Below are 19,207 nucleotides of genomic sequence, written 5' to 3'. Positions count from 1 at the left end.
TGGGCTTTAGTGCTGTTGCCTTGTAGCGAGCAGTGTTGAGTTTGAATCCCAACCAGGAGTCTGCACAGAGTTTTCATGTTCTCCCAATGCAATGGGTTCTCTACGGGTTCTACAGGTTCCTCCCACAATCCAAAAAATGTACTTGTTAAGTTAAATGGTCTCTTTCATGGGTCATTGGGAAGGTCATTCCAGATGCTTAATTTTAGTCTGCATTATGTCTTCCAAAACCCAGGCGCAGACTTATCATATAAGCAAAGGCAGGCAACCGCGTGGGGCCCCCAACCAGTAAGGGGCCTCACTGGTTATCCGACCCCCTAACAATACCCGTGCATTAATAATGTATCTTTGAGATAAACTGATTATAATTTAGAATCAAAACAATAACAAAAAACGTGACAAAATCCATGATCAATTTCTGCGCCTTCTGTTCTCATACTAAAATGGGCTATTCTGTTTTTGTCGCATAATACAATTCAGGAAGTGCAGTGTGCTTGAGTGAGAGGCGGGATCAGACAGGAGAAAGCGGGTTTGTCAAAGCGGAAAATCAGAAAGGTGTGAAAAAACAGACATTTTTCAATTGTTGACCTATTGCAAGTGTGGACAGGCAAACCGGACTGGGGAAAGGAAAAACGAGTAAGCACTGAGGAACAACAGGACAAGGAAGATGATTCACACAATGAGGTATGATTGATAGATGTTACAGTACAGTCCACATGGACGGATCTAAGAGGTTTAGGAATTATTGTCTACACTTCTACAAAGTTCATCACCAGTTAGGAAGCTAGATTGATTTGTATTTAACTATAACTCTAAGACTGCTACTCTCCCTCCCTGTGAAAGAAGTTGCTCAGGGTTTAAACTCCAAACTCCAAACATACCTGATATCCACCATGACACAGGACAGACTATCTCCCCTGCTCTCATTGCCAGTGCATCCATGTCCATTGTCAAGGAAACCGTGGACATGGATGCACTAACAGAAAGGTTTACAGTGGCCAAAGCCTGCAGAGCTTGTTTCAACCAGTGGTATCAACTGTGCCAGCCAGCAATAAAAAGTGACAGAATGATTAAAACTGAATAGATAAATACTGATAACCAATATCAATAAAATAAACTAGAAACAGCAAAAGGGCCATGAAGAAGAGGAGTATACAGTTACAAGAGCATAGGAGAAGCAATAAAGGAGAGGAAGAGGAAAAAAGGGACAACAAATAATAATTGCACATATGTGGGTTTTTCAATAAGCTGCACAGTCTATTCTGTTTGGTTTTGCTTTTTGATTTTATAATTTTTGCTTTATCTGTATTCATCTACCAGCCTTTTTGCCTTTCCGCAAACACAGCCAAATTTTCCAACCAAGGGACTATAAAGAATAGTAGTTGTATCTCATTAAAGCAAAGTAGGAATTGCTGTCTGGTTCAAAGTATTCGGGTATGAAAATTGTGGCCTACTGGTACATCATGGTAGACTTGGGGAGGGCCCCTTTAAATAGTTTCGCCTGGGTCCCCATATTGGCTAAGTCCGCCTCTGCCAAACAGTTTGGGTATGCTTGAGGATCGTTGTTCTGTTGGAATACCAAGATGTGTCCAAGTTTCAACAATGTGACGGTTGATTTGAGGTGAATTTAAAGAATCTAGAGTGTGTTGTACAGCTACCACTAGGAGCAAAACACCCTCACAGGATGATGCTACCACTACCATGCATGACAGCTGGCACAGCGCTCCAAGGTTTGAAAGTAGGACTTTCAGTTTTCTGGATAAACCCCTTCTCATCAAGGCCTTATAGCTCAATCTTCATGTCTGATCATACATATTTTTCCCAGAAGGTATTTGGCCTGTTATTTAGAGGAGGGGTTTGAATGGGACCCTCTCACTCTACTGTGTTGTAAAACGTGAAGTAGACACTGCTCCAAATGTTTCCAGTTCATTGCAGGCTTGAGTAAATGTTCCTGGGTTGTTCTTCAACCTGTGAACCAATTCCTTTGATTGGAGATGGATTTGGACTTCTTCCAGATGTTGGAAAGTGATGAGTGCACCAAATCACTTTTACTTAATTTTTTACTTACGATTACATTTGCAATATACAATTGATGATGATTGTAGATCATGTGATATTCAGTTGTGCCTAACTTAAGTAAATCTACAATTCTCCTTCTGAGATCTTGAACTATTTCCTTAGACTATCCCATTATTCTGATTATTGGTAAATCCAATGGGTAAAATAAAGTCTTTACCTTTTTACCAGCTAAAAATGAACTACTAGCTTTAATCTGTCACCATGACTAACCAGGACCAATTAAGACAATCTAGAAAATTCAGCACTATAATGTGAATGAAACAAAATCCAAATTGAATTCAGACGTGTTCACCCAATTATTTTGTTTTTTTAAACTATTAAAGTTGTATGCTGTAGAATCAATCCACCATGGGAAAATAATGATTCTAATGAATATTAAAAGTCTAATTTGACATGCATGATGAATACATGCAAAGATGTGACCACAAATCGTTTTCCATTTTATTTCTACTGCTTAAAATATTATAAAATGTATAACAAAGTCATTTTAGAGAGAAAAGTCTATGGACGCATATTCTGACATATAGTGTTGAGCCCTCTACACTGTAGAAATGCAAAAACAGTCCTAGGCTTAGTTAAATGACTAATATATCTCAGATTTTCCTGGAACCTATAAAATGTGCAAAATGACTTTAAATCTGAATGAATGATTAGACTCTGATTTTTCTCTTTAGTGAGTGCAACTTCCTCTCTTCTTTCCTTTCATTTCTAAAGGAACAATTGGATAGCACTCAGCCATGTGTTCATGCATTCAGATCAATACAGTCCACTCTCCTTCCTCATCCTCCTCCTCCTCCATCCCTCTTCCTGCACACTTCTGTAGAGTTACCATGCTCTGTGTGTGCTCATATGTTTCTCTTGAATTAAGCACATAAAAGCATCCTTCCAACAAGCAAATCCTAGAAGATGGAAGAGTAAAAATTAAGAAGACATTTTCATACATTCACTTTCGAGAATGGAATGCAAAAGGAAGAGCAGCAAATTTATGAATGTTTCAGTTTGTAAGCCTTATGAATATAGATCAACAGATTTATAACCCTGTAATAAATGAGTGAGTATAGAAAATGAATGGATGCATGGATGGATGGAACTGACCATCCATCTAAAAACAAAGATCTACAAATAAAAAGCTCTTGTATCAAGTCATGCTTTAAAAGAATACACAATGCAAATCTGCCTTATAAAACTCTGTCGTTCCATAAGGAAGGATTAAACTGCTATTACCTCTATTTGTGGCTTATACACACTCCTCCAATGTACATGTGATAAGGTTTTTAGGAAAACATTTAGAAAAAGGACTTACATTAATGTTGACTTGGTTGGTCCTGACCAATAGATGATCTTCACCAAATATTTTCCAAGTGAGAAAATAATGTACTCTCCATTTTTAATGACTAGCCTTCTCTGAATTACAGGTAGCCATCAAGGATTTTTGCGGGGATTCACGGGTTTTTCTGCTTGGGTTTGAAACATAACGATCACTCATTATTCTGTGTTGACAGCTGAAACGCAGGCTACAACGTTTCAGTTTTATCTTATAGTGATCCCTCTAGTGAGGAATCACTTTCACAGCATAAATCGTAGTGACAAACTTTCATCCATTTACCAGATAAATGTACAAAGTCCCTTCCTGGGTTTCTTTAAAGTGAGCTCTGTCTGCAGAGAAAAGGGGTCCAATAAGTATTTGTTTGATCAAGGTCGGTCCTGAGGGGGGAGATTAAGCCCAGGCAAAGTATTTTCTCTGTGTTGGATGTCCTTATTTCCTCTGATGCATGGCAGTGTTTTGATTTGCTTTACAGTTCTCTTGTTTCCATCTGTCTCTGTGGACGGCTCTATTCGATTTACTGAAGGTTTCTTGGCTTAGCTGTAAAGCTTCATTCTTTCGCCAATTTCTCAGATATCCTGACAACAGGAGGGAAAATTAGTTATTCTGATTCTCAGCAGCCTTTTAGGTGCCATTAAAAATGTTACTGATTAAACTGCTGCTGACAGCACTAAAGTGTGATGGAACAAATGATCTAAACAGATTTTCAATACCTACTGTTAACTTTTGGAGAGTGATACAACCTCTTTCAGTGTTTTGCAAAGGAACCTTTGCTCTTAGGTTGAAGTAACTCTTTTTTTTTTACTTTTCTTTCCTAAAATCAATATATATAATAGATCTCACTGAAATTGTACAAAAAGCTATTTAAGGCACAGGTTTGTTCTTTTAGAAAGTGACATGTACATATATACCTTAAGAATGTCTAATACGTTTTTACTAAATTACCCACTAGTGACAGATTCATGCTCTTACAATTCCAGTAAACTGAAACAACAGAATTTAAAAGCTTATCTCCAGACAGCTAAAGCCAAAAACATCCAGCGAAGTATCCAGGAGGTGATCAGTTTAGTAAAATATCCCAGTGAACTGTTGCAGCCACACTCCTGTCCTCCGTTTCTCACTTCATAACACACTCTCACTTCACACTCATCAGGAAACAAAAACACCTGTGTTAAAATTAAAGATATAGCTAATGTATCTTTAAGATCTAAAAAAAATGGCTGTACTTCTATATATCTATGTTTTTCTACTAGAAGCAAACAGAAAAAGTAAAAAAAAAAATCAACACTCCCATGGTGCACCACACACAGGAAGTCATGCTTTATTCAGCCACTGTCAAGACTGTCAAGCCATTGTCGACACTTGGAAGTACAACATTTTTATTCTGACAGCACTGCCACCTCATACAGGCAACACCAACACTAGGATATATCAGGACTGCCAAATATGAACACAGGTATTCATATCCAAGTTAAATTCATGTCTGGGGTTAAATAAGGTGGATGTTGGTATAGAAACCACACACAAACACATACACACACTGTGTCAGCAGCTTTTAACCATGAAGCTGAGTTTGTGGTAAAGCGTTCAAGTGCCCTATTTTAATCTTTACACGCAGCAAAAAGTCAATAACTGATTCAAATGATATTTCAACCTGGAAAGACTCACATAATGGAAAAACAACAAGAAGACGGTTAAAGAGTTTAGTAATGAAAGATTATTTTTTTGGCGCTCAGACCCCTGAGGAAGACGTGAACACTGAAGATGAAATGAGTTTGAATAAACATCTTATGATTATGATTAGGTATGTCTTCCCGCCTGGGATCCAATCCTGGTGGTGGCGTAGGCCTTGGTATGGAAGGAGTTGGGAGCCTATGGTGGAGAAGGGGTGGAGAAAGGTCGAAGCACAGCAGAAGAGTGGTGTCTTCCATGCAGATGGTCTTTAAAAGTGATGCCCTGGGAGATGATTGCCCAAGGAGGAGTGCAGACCTGCCGTTGATTGGAGCTGCCAGTGAGGAGTGATTGGACGAGAAGGGGTGGTGAGTCTTCTATGCTGAATTTTCATTTAAACTCCGTTTGTCACATTTAACACGACTGTGCATGAATTCACATAATAAACATGTAATCTATTTGTTATGGAACTGAAATTGAGATGTATTTGAGTTCTCCAGCATTCTTTGTCACTTTGTTTTGGTTATTTTAAACTTCTTCATTATTGCTCTAAATGCACACCTGAGAAAGTTTCTGGTCTGTTTTATGAACATTTACCATTTTTAATTTTTCACAGATATTTCCATTTAAACTTAATCTTTTTTAATAAATAAAAACATTGTGGAATCTTATGTGTATGATTTTGTACACTTGAGATTTAAATAATTTTCTAACTTATTTTTTTGCACATTAACACCAAAGAATTGACAAAGGGAGCTTCTTGTTACCAAGACTGGAGGTAATTGATGTGTCTACTGATATTGTTTGCATACTTTTTCTGCCATCATGTCTCTTCTGATGACCATGTTGCTTGTACATATTTGTCTTGTTAATTGCATACCACAGATCAGCCACATGTTTATCATGTATTGGATTCTTACTACTGTTTAAATAGACTTACACTCATTAATGCTTTAGATGATGCTGAAGAAAACCAAAGACTGAAACTTACATTCATGTTTAAGGACTGTACTGAAGTTTACAAATATAAATCAGAAATGTTTGGAGTGTATTTAAATTAACCGCCCTTTACCCTGATATCACCAAAGAAAGATATAAATAAAACCCTGTGCAATAAATTGCCTTTTAAAGTCATTTAAGCACCTAACTGATTTCCAAGTCTCCGAATAAATACCACTGTTCTGGGAAACCCTCATAGGTTTGCTCAAGAACATTAGTGAGTAAGCAGCATCACAAATACCAAGGAACACACCAGACAGCTCAGAGATCCAGCTGTGGGGAACTGTAAAGCAGGGTTAGTCAAAGTCTTATTTGCAGTTTGCCACTATGGAGGACCGATCCTGACAAAATTAAAAATAAAAGCAGAAATATATATATTTTGTTTTTCCTTTTCCTTACACATGCATTTTTCATCAAGAAATGTAAATGTTTTTCCTTTTCCTTACACATGCATTTTTCATCAAGAAATGTAAATGTTTTTCCTTTTCCTTACACATGCGTTTTTCATCAAGAAATGTAAATGTTTTTCCTTTTCCTTAAACATGCGTTTTCATCAAGAAATGTAAATGTTTTCTTTTTCCTTTTCCTTACACATGCCTTTTTTCTTTTGACATTTCCTCGTCTCTCCTTTTCCTTTACCGTATGCATTTCTGCTTCATTATGCAAATGAGGAGGGCTGCCTTCTTCTCCCCAGCTCCTCTCCTATTGGTCAATATACAGGAAGGAGGAGGATCCATGTGCAGGCCGAGGGTGTGTCCCAATTCAGGGGCTGGATCCTTCCAAGCCCGTACTTGTGGGCTGATTACATCACAGCGCGGCGCGTAAGGTCTGTCAGATGCTGCCGACAAATGTGTCCTTCTTTTGCCCGATTTGAAGGATGCGTTGTGAGTATCCTTCGCGGTCCATCTTTTCCCATGATTCATTGCGGGTCGAAGTGGTTTGGTCAAACAGGGGCAGCCATGGTGGACCACAGTGGCAAAAGCTGTGAGTAAACTGTTAAAAATTACACTTTCTGTGACACAAAAGAACTTTTACAATGTTTTTAGTGCGGGAATATAACTGTGTAGACGTGAAAAATCTGCTTGATTTATCTAGACATCGCTTAATTTCAAACGTGCTCCGACGTGTTCGGAGTTTTCTGCTCCCACCGTGTTAACTGCCGGTTTGCTTCACCAGCCCTACCGGCGGTGGGGCGAGATAGCCCGGTAGAGATCTGACCGGACTGTCGGCACTGAGCTCCGGCTGCCAGTCATCACAGTGAACGTTAAACCCAAGTGATTTCTAACAGTTTATGTTAGTATTATTTTAATGTATTGTGTCATTTGTTCATGTAAGTCGATTTGACATTACAGGTGATATTAAAGTTAACCTGAATAAATGGACAATTTTATGTAATCTTACTTTTTTCTGTGAAATCAAACTGTCCACTTAGGAATTGACAATCAATTTCACATGTTGTTGTACAAATGAAATAGACAACAGGGGGAAATCTTTGGCGATTAGCAAGACACACTCAATAAAGGAGTGGTTCTGCAGGTTGGGACCACAGACCACTTCTCAGTACCTATGCTTTCTGGCTGATGTTTTGGTCACTTTTGAATGTTGGGGGTACTTTCACACAGGTGAAAGTACCACCAACAGGAGGAGCACTGCCAGAGCCCTGCAAACTGACCTCCAGCACGCCACAAATGTGCATGTGTCTGCACAAATGGTTAGAAATCATGAGGATGGTATGAGGGCCCGACGTCCACAAATGGTGGTTGTGCTCACAGCCCAACACTGTGCAGGGCGCTTGGCATTTGCCAGAGAACATCAGGATTGGCAAATTCACTACTGGCGCCCTGTGCTCTTCACAGGTGAAAGCAGGTTCACACTGAGCACATGTGACAGACGTGACAGAGTCTGGAGACACCGTGGAGAGCGATCTGCTGCCTGCAACATCCTTCAGCATGACCGGTTTGGCAGTGGGTCAGTAATGGTGTGGGGTGGCATCTCTTTCCGTGTGCTCGCCATAGGTAGCCTGACTGCCATTAGGTACCGAGGTGAGATCCTCAGACCCCTTGTGAGACCATATGCTGGTGCCATTGGCCCTGGATTCCTCCTAATGCAGGACAATGCTAGACCTCATGTGGCTGGAGTGTGTCAGCAGTTCCTGCAAGATGAAGACATTGAAGCTATGGACCGGACCGCCCGTTCCCCAGACCTGAATCCAATTGAGCACATCTGGGACATCATGTCTCGCTCCATCCACCAACGTCACGATGCACCACAGACTGTCTAGAGTTGGAGGATGCTTTAGTCCACGTCTGGGAGGAGATCCCTCAGGAGACCATCTGCCGTCTCATCAGGAGCCCAGGCGTTGTAGGGAGGTCATACAGGAACGTGGAGGCTACACACAATACTGAGCCTCATTTTGACTTGTTTTAAGGACAATACATCAAAGTTGGATCAGCCTGTAGTGTGTTTTTCCACTTTCATTTTGTGTGTGACTCCAAATCCAGGCCTCCATTGGTTAATACATTTGATTTCCATTGATGATTTTTGTGTGATTTTGTTGTCAGCAGATTCAACTTTGTACAGAACAAAATATTCAATGAGAATATTTCATTCATTCAGATCTAGGATGTGTTATTTGAGTGTTCCCTTTATTTTTTTGAGCAGTGTATAATTATATACATATATATATATAGAGAGAGAGAGAGGAAAATAAGTATTTGAACACCCTGCAACTTTGCAAATTGTCCCACTTAGAAATCATGGAGGGGTCTGAAATTTTCATCTTAGGTGCGTGTCCACTGTGAGACACTGTGGTACCTAAAACAAGCTCTTTCAAACTTTTCACTTCTTTACTGAGATTTGCTTGCATTTGAAAGTGTATTTCTCTTCAGCTGTACCTGGAATCACGAACTATAATGCTAGCTGAATTATAAATACACTTTTAAAAACACATATAGCACATTTCTTAATCAAATATGAATATTTAAAAGCTTATTTATTCTCAATCACACTCTCCAGCGATACGGTAAGATTACATAAAGTCGTCCATTTATTCAGGTTAATTTTAATATCACCTGTAATGTCAAATCGACTTACATGAACAAATGACACAATACATTAAAATAATACTAACATAAACTGTTAGAAATCATTTGGGTTTAACGTTCACTGTGATGACTGCCAGCCGGAGCTCAGTGCCGATAGTCCGGTCAGATCTCTACCGGGCTATCTCGCCCCACCGCCGGTAGGGCTGGCGAAGCAAACCAGCAGTTAACACGGTGGGAGAGGAAAACTCAGAACACGTCGGAGCACGTTTGAAATTAAGTGATGTCTTGATAAATCAAGCAGATTTTTCACGTCTACACAGTTATATTCCCGCACTAAAAACATTGTAAAAGTTCATTTGTGTCACAGAAAGTGTAATTTTTCAGTTTACTCACAGTTTTTGCCACTGTGGTCCGCCATGGCTGCCCCTGTTTGACCAAACCGCTTCGACCCGCAATGAATCATGGGAAAAGATGGACCGCGAAGGATACTCACAACACATCCTTAAAATCAGGCAGAAGAAGGACACATTTGTCGGCAGCATCTGACAGACCTTACGCGCCACGCTGTGACGTAATCAGCCCACAAGTACGCACTTGGAAGGATCCAGCCCCTGAATTGGGACACACCCTCGGCCTGCACATGGATCCTCCTCCTTCCTGTATATTGACCAATAGGAGAGGAGCTGGAGAGAAGAAGGCAGCCCTCCTCATTTGCATAATGAAGCAGAAATGCATACGGTAAAGGAAAAAGAGAGACGAGGAAATGTCAAAAGAAAAAAGGCATGTGTAAGGAAAAGGAAAAAGAAAACATTTACATTTCTTGATGAAAACGCATGTTTAAGGAAAAGGAAAAACAAAATATATATATTTCTACTTTTATTTTTAATTTTGTCAGGATCGGTCCTCCATATATGCCACAAGTCATGTAGGGGGGACGGCAAACATGGGAAACAGGTGCTTTGACTAGATGCGACCATAACTGTACTTTTTGAGCTACATGCAACATGATTTGTTTGGTGGAAAATTAAAACTGCTCATCAGTCTGCACATTGCATCCCTATGGTGATATAAGGTGGTGGTGCCATCGTACTGTTGGGATGCATTTTTTCAGCAGGTTTAAGGAAACTGATCAGAGTTGATTGGGAAAATGATGGAGCCAAAAATGATGTAGTGGTGAAGGACGGCCTGTTAAATAGCTGCAAAAGACTTTAGAGTACAGCCAGAGCAGCAATGGAATGGTTTGTATCAATGTATATTCATATATTAGAACAACCCAGTCAAAGGACTTATATCTAAATGAGAATCTGTGGCAAGACTTGCAAAGTGGTTCTCACTCTATCCAATCTGAGCTTAGGGCAAAAAGTTATGTCTCTAAATCTCAGCAAAAGGTGGTTCCACTGAATACAAATGCTTGCCATGATTTTTACATTTTTATTTGCAAAAATTAAAGTAATAATAATTAATATTAAATATGTACTCATTGACTTCACTTTACCCCATTCACTTTACTATTATATGCTGCTTTGTTTTGCTCTGTTAAACAAGGTCCCAGTAAAATACAAGGAAGTTTGTGGGAGCAACATGTAGCTTTAAAAACATCAGAGACAACTCTAATTTCATTTTTAAAGGTTCTCTTTATTATGTAAGCCTATGAAAAAGAGAAAAACACACAAACACACCCTAGATTTCTATGGTCATTGTGGTCAGTGTCCATTATCTTCCCTTATTCAGGATGCAGATTCTTTTATTGGAACCCATTTCATTAGGAAGCATTCAACCATGCTTTCTCTCAGTCCTATCTCGTTTACTGGTAATGGACTATAGAATATTGCCAGTGCATAATCTATTTATGGATCATGGACTTTTTTAGTTTTTATCTGTAGGTTGGTGGCTTTAAAGTAGCTCTTCCTCCTCTGCCCTCCATATCCCTCTCCCCGAGGCATCAGTACTCCCTCACCTCTCTCCATGCATCCGTCTGTTCCCCTTTCATCTGTTATTTTTAACCCTCAGGCATGTCTCATGTGTGACGCAGATGGGCGCGTAATGCGGACACAGCAAACTAAAGAGGAAAGAGGTCTGGGCTGGGGATAGGTTGAGAGCGAGACAGGGACTGATGTGAAAGAGGAAACTTGGGCAGACACAGGGGATCTTATTAGGGAGAGGTGGAGCGAGAAAGATGGAGTAAAACATCAGGGGATAAGAGGTGAAATAAATGCTAATTTACACATAAATCACTACTAAACAAGGTCAAAAAACTTTCCAGTCTTTATATCTGCTATCGTTTTGTGTTCCATCCAGCGGCACAGACTATGTCCAAAAACTAAACTCACAGTCAGCACTGCTTTCCCAGTTCTTTCCCATTCCTCAGGACCCCATCTATCTTGCTGAAAGCTCAACACACCCACTCGTTTGTCTGAGCAGAAAGAAGAGGAGTTACATATCAATCTTACGTCACTCAGCAGCCCTCAGACTTTTCATAGAGGCAGTGAATGAGCAGCAACAACACATGACGCACGCCAACTGTCAGGCTGAAGTAGTTGTGTGCTTGCATATGTGTGCGTGAACAGGGTTGCAAATGTGTGGACAGATATTTATTAATAGTTATTATGTGTGGCTGTAGATCTGGACGATGAGCTTGTTCAAGGAAAGATCCAGTAAAAAATTTGTTAAGGTTTCGTAACACTTCTACTGTTTAATTGTGAACATTACATTGCATCACTCACAATTAGAAAATGACGCTAAAGCGGTCAGAACCAACCTACTCAAGATAAACATTCAAACTTATGTATCAAAATTTTACATGCAACAGTGACATCATTCAAACTACAGCCAAATGTAGTGATTAATGAGGTTGCACACATGATTGTATGTTTTTAAATATGGCAGTAAAATTAAATCCAATGACACATTTAGTCATCAGTAAAAGATTTGTTTCGTCAAAAGCAATAAACATGGCTAAGAAACTTCTGGTGGTTTAATTTAATCTGCCCGTAACTCTGATTAAACTCATTATGTTTACTGAAACTGTTTCAATGTAGTCAGTGGGAAGGAAAGAAAATGAGTTCATTATCAAGTGTGGAAGACTTAAGAAGGCTTTTAATAAGAAATGAACAGTTGAATGCAATAAATACTAAAATAACACTGAAGAATAAATGCAGAAATTAAAAACCAAACTGATAAATTGACTTAATGATTCAATGCATTGGAAGAATTCGTTTAAAAAAGCTTTCCTGCCTGCTGTGTGAACATTGTGACTCATTGTAATTGTTAAACGTTAAAGCATTATGTATTCTTTCAGTATGTTGAGTAGCTATCAACAGATAGAAATTCAGGCTGTTTTTCATTAAACATATATTAGTGCCAGAAGTTAAATAATCCCTGATGCTTTTTCCATTACATTTTGCATAAAGGCCTGATGACATCAGACCCAGCATACATATACGTTATATGTATCACTTTCAGTAAGGTACAGGTCATAGTTTTGTAGTCACAAAAACAAATATGACGAAACAGCAGTGATGGGTTGATTTAACCTGCTGTGCCCTCCATGTTTATTAGCGTGCCCCTAGAAAAGATGTGGAAAAAACCATTGAAAATAAATTCATCTTTTATTCTAGCAGCATAATCTCAAATAAAAACAGCTATATTTATTCAGTGAGGAAAAAGGTGTCCCACTTTTTGTTTCCATTCGTACAGAAATATGGTTAGGGTTAAAGGGACATTACAACAGTAATGTCCATTTGTTTTTGATACTTAATTTTATGTAATAATAATAACTTTAGCACAATCATCTCCACTACATATTGTACATACTGTACAGTATTTTATTTTATTTTATTCTATTCTATTAGTTGTTTTTGCACATTTACCTTGGTCTTCTTTGATTGCACGTTTTCCTGACTATCTGCACCCTACTTGTGTGTCACGAAGAGCTGCTGTTTCAAGTTAATTTCTCCATTGTGAGATCAATAAAGTCCATCTTCTCGTATCCTATAATGTGATTAGTCCTATCTCAGTGTCTGACCATGTTGTGTTTTTAAGCTGTTGATTTATGTTGAAAATAAATTCTCAGTGATTATATTTTGTTATTTTTGGTTGGTCTTGTTTGCCACAGTTTTCTAAAATAAAATACAGCATGCTAGTCAGTTTGATATACAATTTTTATGCCAAACTGACATGTCTTGCTGGCTTACTGAGTTTTAGGCAACTTCTGATCAGATAAACTTACCTGGTGGTGGGAACCTCAGGCGGTAAAGTAAAATCTTCTTTACTTGATAACTGGCTCATTACTGCAGTCTAAATAAATTATTGCAACAGCACTGGCTATTCAATAAGTGATAAACAAAAGAAGGAGATTTCCAGCTGATAACTGCTGCCACACCTATGTTTTTGGCTGTGGTGTTTAAATAAAACTAATGGGTACTAATGGACCAAAAGTGTGCCAAGAAAATGTTCCGTACACTATTATACCCGCAAGAACCTGAACCACAGAAACCATGCAGAAGGGATCTATTATTTTATGTTTTTACACAAAATTCTGACCTACCATTTGATTGTTGCAACTGAAATCTAGTCTAATCTCAGAAGGAAATATTGTTCTCATCCGTTTTTGTCCAATATTGGTGAGCCTGTGTGAATTATAGCCTCAGTTTTCTGTCCGGAGCTGACAGGAGTGGTAGTTGGTGTAATCTTTCTGCCATCTCAAACCAATGTGCTCATCGTCCTCTGAATTCTGACATCAACAATGCACAATCATTGATTTCAGGATATTGTCTCTTTTTTGACACTTTTCTGTAAAACAGAAAGATGGTTCTATATAAAAATCCAAGTAGAGGTATCTAAGACCAGAGCGTCTTACCCCAACAATCTTGTAAAGTTCCAAGTCACGTAAATTTCCCTTTATTCCCTATTCTGATGCTTGGTTTGAACTTTAGCAAGTTATTTTCCCCACATTCAGACTCTTTTAAAGGCTTTCGTACTACTGCACTCCTCATGAAGTACTTACGTCACTGATTAATCTCATGCAAATGGAAAGTTTTAGACATAGATTGCAGTTCTTTCTATTACATTCACAAGTAAGAAAAAAAATCAAGAAATTGTAACCAGTGTTCCAATGGCTGAATTCCAATGGTTTAGCAGATTGATGAAGCCCTTTTTGATATGTATCTTTACTTACTGAAAACGCTGCAGTCATCTTGAAATGATGCTTGTAGATAGATTGTAGTTGATTGCTGGTCCAAGTTCTTGGCACACAGCATGAACAGTCTAAAATCTCATAAAGAATGTAATCATTTTTAACCTCAGGATCCTTACTGCCTTTGACCTTCCAATCTAACAGGTACAGTTTAGTTTTATGATAAAGTGTATTTTGTAAAATTTCTTGGCTGCCTCCAGCCTGTCTGCCTGTGTTTTTGTGTCTTTTACTCTAAATCCCTTCTTGTAGCAGATCCAACCTATAATGAAATATATTTTTTCACACCTCATGTAACCTTAAATAACATTTGTTATCCTTTGAGTCCACAATCAAAGCCTTAGAAGACTTCAAACATGTAGTGATTTCTTGTAGAATCCACACAAACCCAGACTTTTTCCACAAAACTGCGTTTGATAGCGCTACCGACTAATTTAAGGGTTATCATCATTCACAGCAGGAGTAGGTTACTCAATGATCAAATGGCTACAAAACCGTTTAATGAAGGGGTGTGTTTGGTGCATACTGCATGAAAGTTCTGTTTGATCCCCTTCATTTTGTCCTCTTGTTTTTGTTGAACTTGGGAAAAAAAAAAATGTCCAGTGAGTTAAAATGTTTCTTTTACTGGTTTTCTGCAAGAGGATGAGTTATGAGCTCTGGTCTCAATCATAATGTCATCTGTTAAAACCCCTTGTAGAAACTGACCAGAGGTAAATGTAATTATACAGAACTAACCGATTTGTGAACTTTTTTACTATTTCAATTTTGTTTAATTGTTAAATTTTATTGCTTCTATGTCTTTCATGTGGTGTGTTAGAGTTGATGCTCCATGAATTTATGTAACCTTGTATTTTATCCTCAGACGTTTCCTCTATTGAGCTTGTGTCTTCCTACAAATATTTGGGCATTGCGATTGAAAACGTAACTTTTAAAAGTCATTTCAGGAATCATTTGAAAAAACTGAGACTAAAAATAGTTTTTTTTCCCCTAGAAGCAGGTCATGTTTTTCTTTTAACACAAGACAACAACTTGTTGCTGCCACCTTTCAGCCTATTTTAGACAATGTGGACATTTAATGTATGAATGCTTCTACACGTTCTCTTCAGTTATTAGACTCTACTTATCATGGAGCGCTAAGGTTTATAACTGGATGTTAACATCTTACCCATTATTGCGCTTTGAACTCTTTAGTTAAGTGGCCATCTGTTAGCATTGGTACATTTTTATCTATGAGTCAATCCTTGACTTGTTGCCCTCATATTTATCTTCTTATGTTTCACCCAAACACACCAGTCACAACCTCCGATCCCAGGATTTCATGACTCTCTGCGTCTGTGCAGTATTAAGAAAGACAGCCTTCTCTTACGCTGCACTATTCACCTGGAATCATTTCTAAAAGGAACTGAAGCTCTCTGATCTGATTTCGCTGGTTGACTTTAATACGCGTATCAAAAATATTCAGAAAATGGCAGTAAGTTCCTGCTTTTGTTCTTAATAATGCTTTTGTGATTATTTTCAATCTTAAACACTTTGATACTGTTTTTTAATATGTACTTGTACTGTTTTGTATATATAACTTTTAGGATTTTATGTAATGTTGCAACAGGTCTCTTGAAAATGACAATTTATTTCTCAATCAGATTTATCCTGTATGAATCCTTCAGAACTCCATCAGGACTTGTAAAGGTCTAGGGTCAAGATCCTGGACACAAACTGTTTTGATTTTTACCTTCAGGTCGGCGCTACAGAGCGCTATTTGCAAAAACCAGACGCCAAAGAAACAGTTTCTTCCTCCAGGCTGTCTCTTTCTGATGAACACTGAACCTTCAGCCTGCCCAGATCGATAAACACCATGCATATTTAACCAAGACCTTTTCTTATGTAAAAAAAAAAAAACTATATATATATATATATATATATATATATATATATATATATATATATATATACAAAAATACATTACAAAAAAAACTTTTATTTTGTTTCATTTTTTATACACTTAATTTCTTCATTGTGAGCAAAGTGGAACCTAAGTCAAATTCCTTGTTTGTGTGTACAAACATTTATTAAACAATGCTTTTTGCAAGGCCCTGTTTTAAAAATGACTCATTGAAAGTTTTATTCAAACTCCAGCTTTTTTTAGAATTGTGTCTATCCTCTTAGAAAATTTAAAGGTGGTATTTGATAACAGGTGGTCCAAATATGCTGGATACAAAAGTTTAAAAACATGATTGGTTCTACTTGAACCACATCTGGATTTGATCCTATAAACATTTGACAAAAAATGAGCAGTGGAAGGCCACAGATATTTTCCTTTTGTTTTTATTTCATTTCTGATTTAGTTGCTGGCCTTAATTGTTTTTGTATTTAGGAAAGTCTATAAAGTAAATCAATGAAAACAATAAAAAGTACTTTTGCTGAATTTTTTATAAAACTAAATCTTTGAGAAATTTAAATTCATATTTTAGGACCTAAACCAAATTAGGACCTAAAGACCTGTACAGCTTTTTTTTCCATCCAATTGTCCAATCATCCATCCATCCATCCATCCATCCATCCATCCATCCATCCATCATCTTATGATTGTCTGAGATTAGGTCACAGAAAGTAGAAACAGGCCCAGGAGGAAAACCCAAACATTGCTCTCACCAGGCATACTTTCCAGCTGATTCTGAGGGATTCCAATGCATTACAAGCCTGAAGAGGTATATATTATTCATACATTGAGTTCTGGGTCTGTCCCAGGGTCTCCTTCTAGTGGCATGTGCCCCAAAAACCCAGAGGAACCCACAACACATTGGATCAGAGGCCCGAAACATAAAGTTGTTCACTTTGCAAAAACTCCTCACACTGAGCATGTGGCAACAGTGGAATAATTTCTTCTGAACAGGAAGAAGCCTCCAGCAGAACGTGGCTCGGTGATAATGACCATCTGCTGTGACACATCAAAAAGGGGAGACAACATGCATAAAAAATTTTAAAACATTAATTTATTGAACCCAAATCATATTAAAATTAAAGGTTTACGATATTTAGTGTGACAGACATACAATGGTCTGCAATTTGCGAATAATGTATGTGTAAGAATCATAAAGTGTCATGATCGAGAACCCAAAGGCAACAGGAGCAAAGAAAGCTCATTTTCATGAGATTTATTTGCAAAACCAAAACTTACAGTCTAATGTAGAAGACACAGAGGTGGCATCAGAACTGTTGAGGGTCTCATGTAAAAAACTGACATGTTAACAGAATAGGTAGACCACAAAGACCAGGCCGAGTAACATAAGCCCTTGCAAAGTGTGACTGACACATAGATACCTCAGTCCTGGGGATGTTGGTTGCTGGGACAAGAGGCAGGTTTTGGTAATCAACAGAATATGTTGCAGCTGAGGGGAAACAGGCTCTAAGGAAACTGAGGGAAAGTTAGTAGAAAAAAGAAACACAAGGAAAATAAATTAGATATTGATCACTGCGCGTCAAAAGCAAAATCACAAATATTAGGGATGAAAATGTGGCAGCATACCTGTGAAGAACAGTAAAGGGGTGTTAGGGTGTAGTCAGGCTTTGAAAGACTAAGGACCTCAGCAGGTTTTCAGGTTTTCAGCATAACTGTAATAGTAAAGTGTTCAGGATAAAGGAAGCTGCTCAGCCATGCCACAAGGAGACCTGCAGCCATCCTCATACAGGATCGGAGGAAAGGGGCAGTTATGGAAATAATTCTGTGTTATTATTCCTCTTTCCAGATTCCAAGACACTGTCTTCAATGTGTTCCCAACCTGTTTTTACAAAGTTCATAATTACTGGTACCTGTGCTAGCTGTTCCCCACCGCTCATCTATAGATCACTGGAGACTGGACCCAGGCGAACCTGCAAGGATTATGCAGATGGATTCCTTGGGTCGGCATTAATCAAACCGCAGATCTTTCCTGCATGAGCTGCTGCTTATCTGAGCTGCTCACTCTGAATTAAGACATATTTTTTACAAAGTTTTGTTTTACAGAGATGTCTTTCTTTTTGGCCCAGATTCCATCTGAAGCTTTCCAAAGCAAAGCAAACATGTCCTGAATGCATATATTTCCAACAGTGCGCAACTTGCACTGATCAAAGACCCTATCTGACATCAAAACAGTTGGAGATGTCCTTGATCAGATTTTTTATCAGCAGTGGAGATAGATTTAGCAAGGCATTAGTTTTGGTTTTCCATAAAGCAGAGATCTGAATGCAGCTATGGTCTTAATAGCCAATTCTTCATGATCCTAGAATGATAGAATCTCTGCACAATTTTCCTATAATGCTGGAGTGACTAAAATGGTGTAAATGTTCTGGTATAAAGAAAAGGAAAGCATTGTTTTGTTGTTTTATACCTTGCAATGTTCATGGCAGAAGATGGCAGGAGACACATGATGAAGACTTTAGGTCAACTGACAGATTCAGTCAAAAACTAAATCCTTACATGCTCTGAAAGTTTAAACTTGAACGTGACAAAAAGGAAATTTAATTATTATGTGTGGATCTCTATGTGTGTCTCTGCTTCTCCCTCATTCATTCACAAGCTGTATTGTAACTCCAGAAATCATTAAGCTCCTAAACTATCCCATAATGCCCTGCTGCTGAGACAGTCCCAATTCACAGAGTGACGAAGCAGCGAGAGCTTGTGTGTGCATGCACTGATCTTCTCATATGAACCCTGTTTGTGTGTGTGTGTGTGTGTGTGTGTGTGTGTGTCTCTGTGTGTCTGTGTGTGTGTGTGTGTGTGTGTGTGTGTGTGTTGGTCTGACGTCAATACTGCTCCGATCTAAATTTAACTGCCCAGTAAGGAAGTCTCATTGCACCTTGTAGGTGTCTTCTATGAATGTATTTATAGAAAGAAACTAAACTGGGTGAGAGAGTGACAGGTGAAGT

The sequence above is a fragment of the Girardinichthys multiradiatus genome, chromosome 5, assembly GCF_021462225.1.
Source record: "Girardinichthys multiradiatus isolate DD_20200921_A chromosome 5, DD_fGirMul_XY1, whole genome shotgun sequence".
NCBI lineage: Eukaryota > Metazoa > Chordata > Actinopteri > Cyprinodontiformes > Goodeidae > Girardinichthys > Girardinichthys multiradiatus.
Note: the sequence above shows the minus strand (reverse complement) of the source record.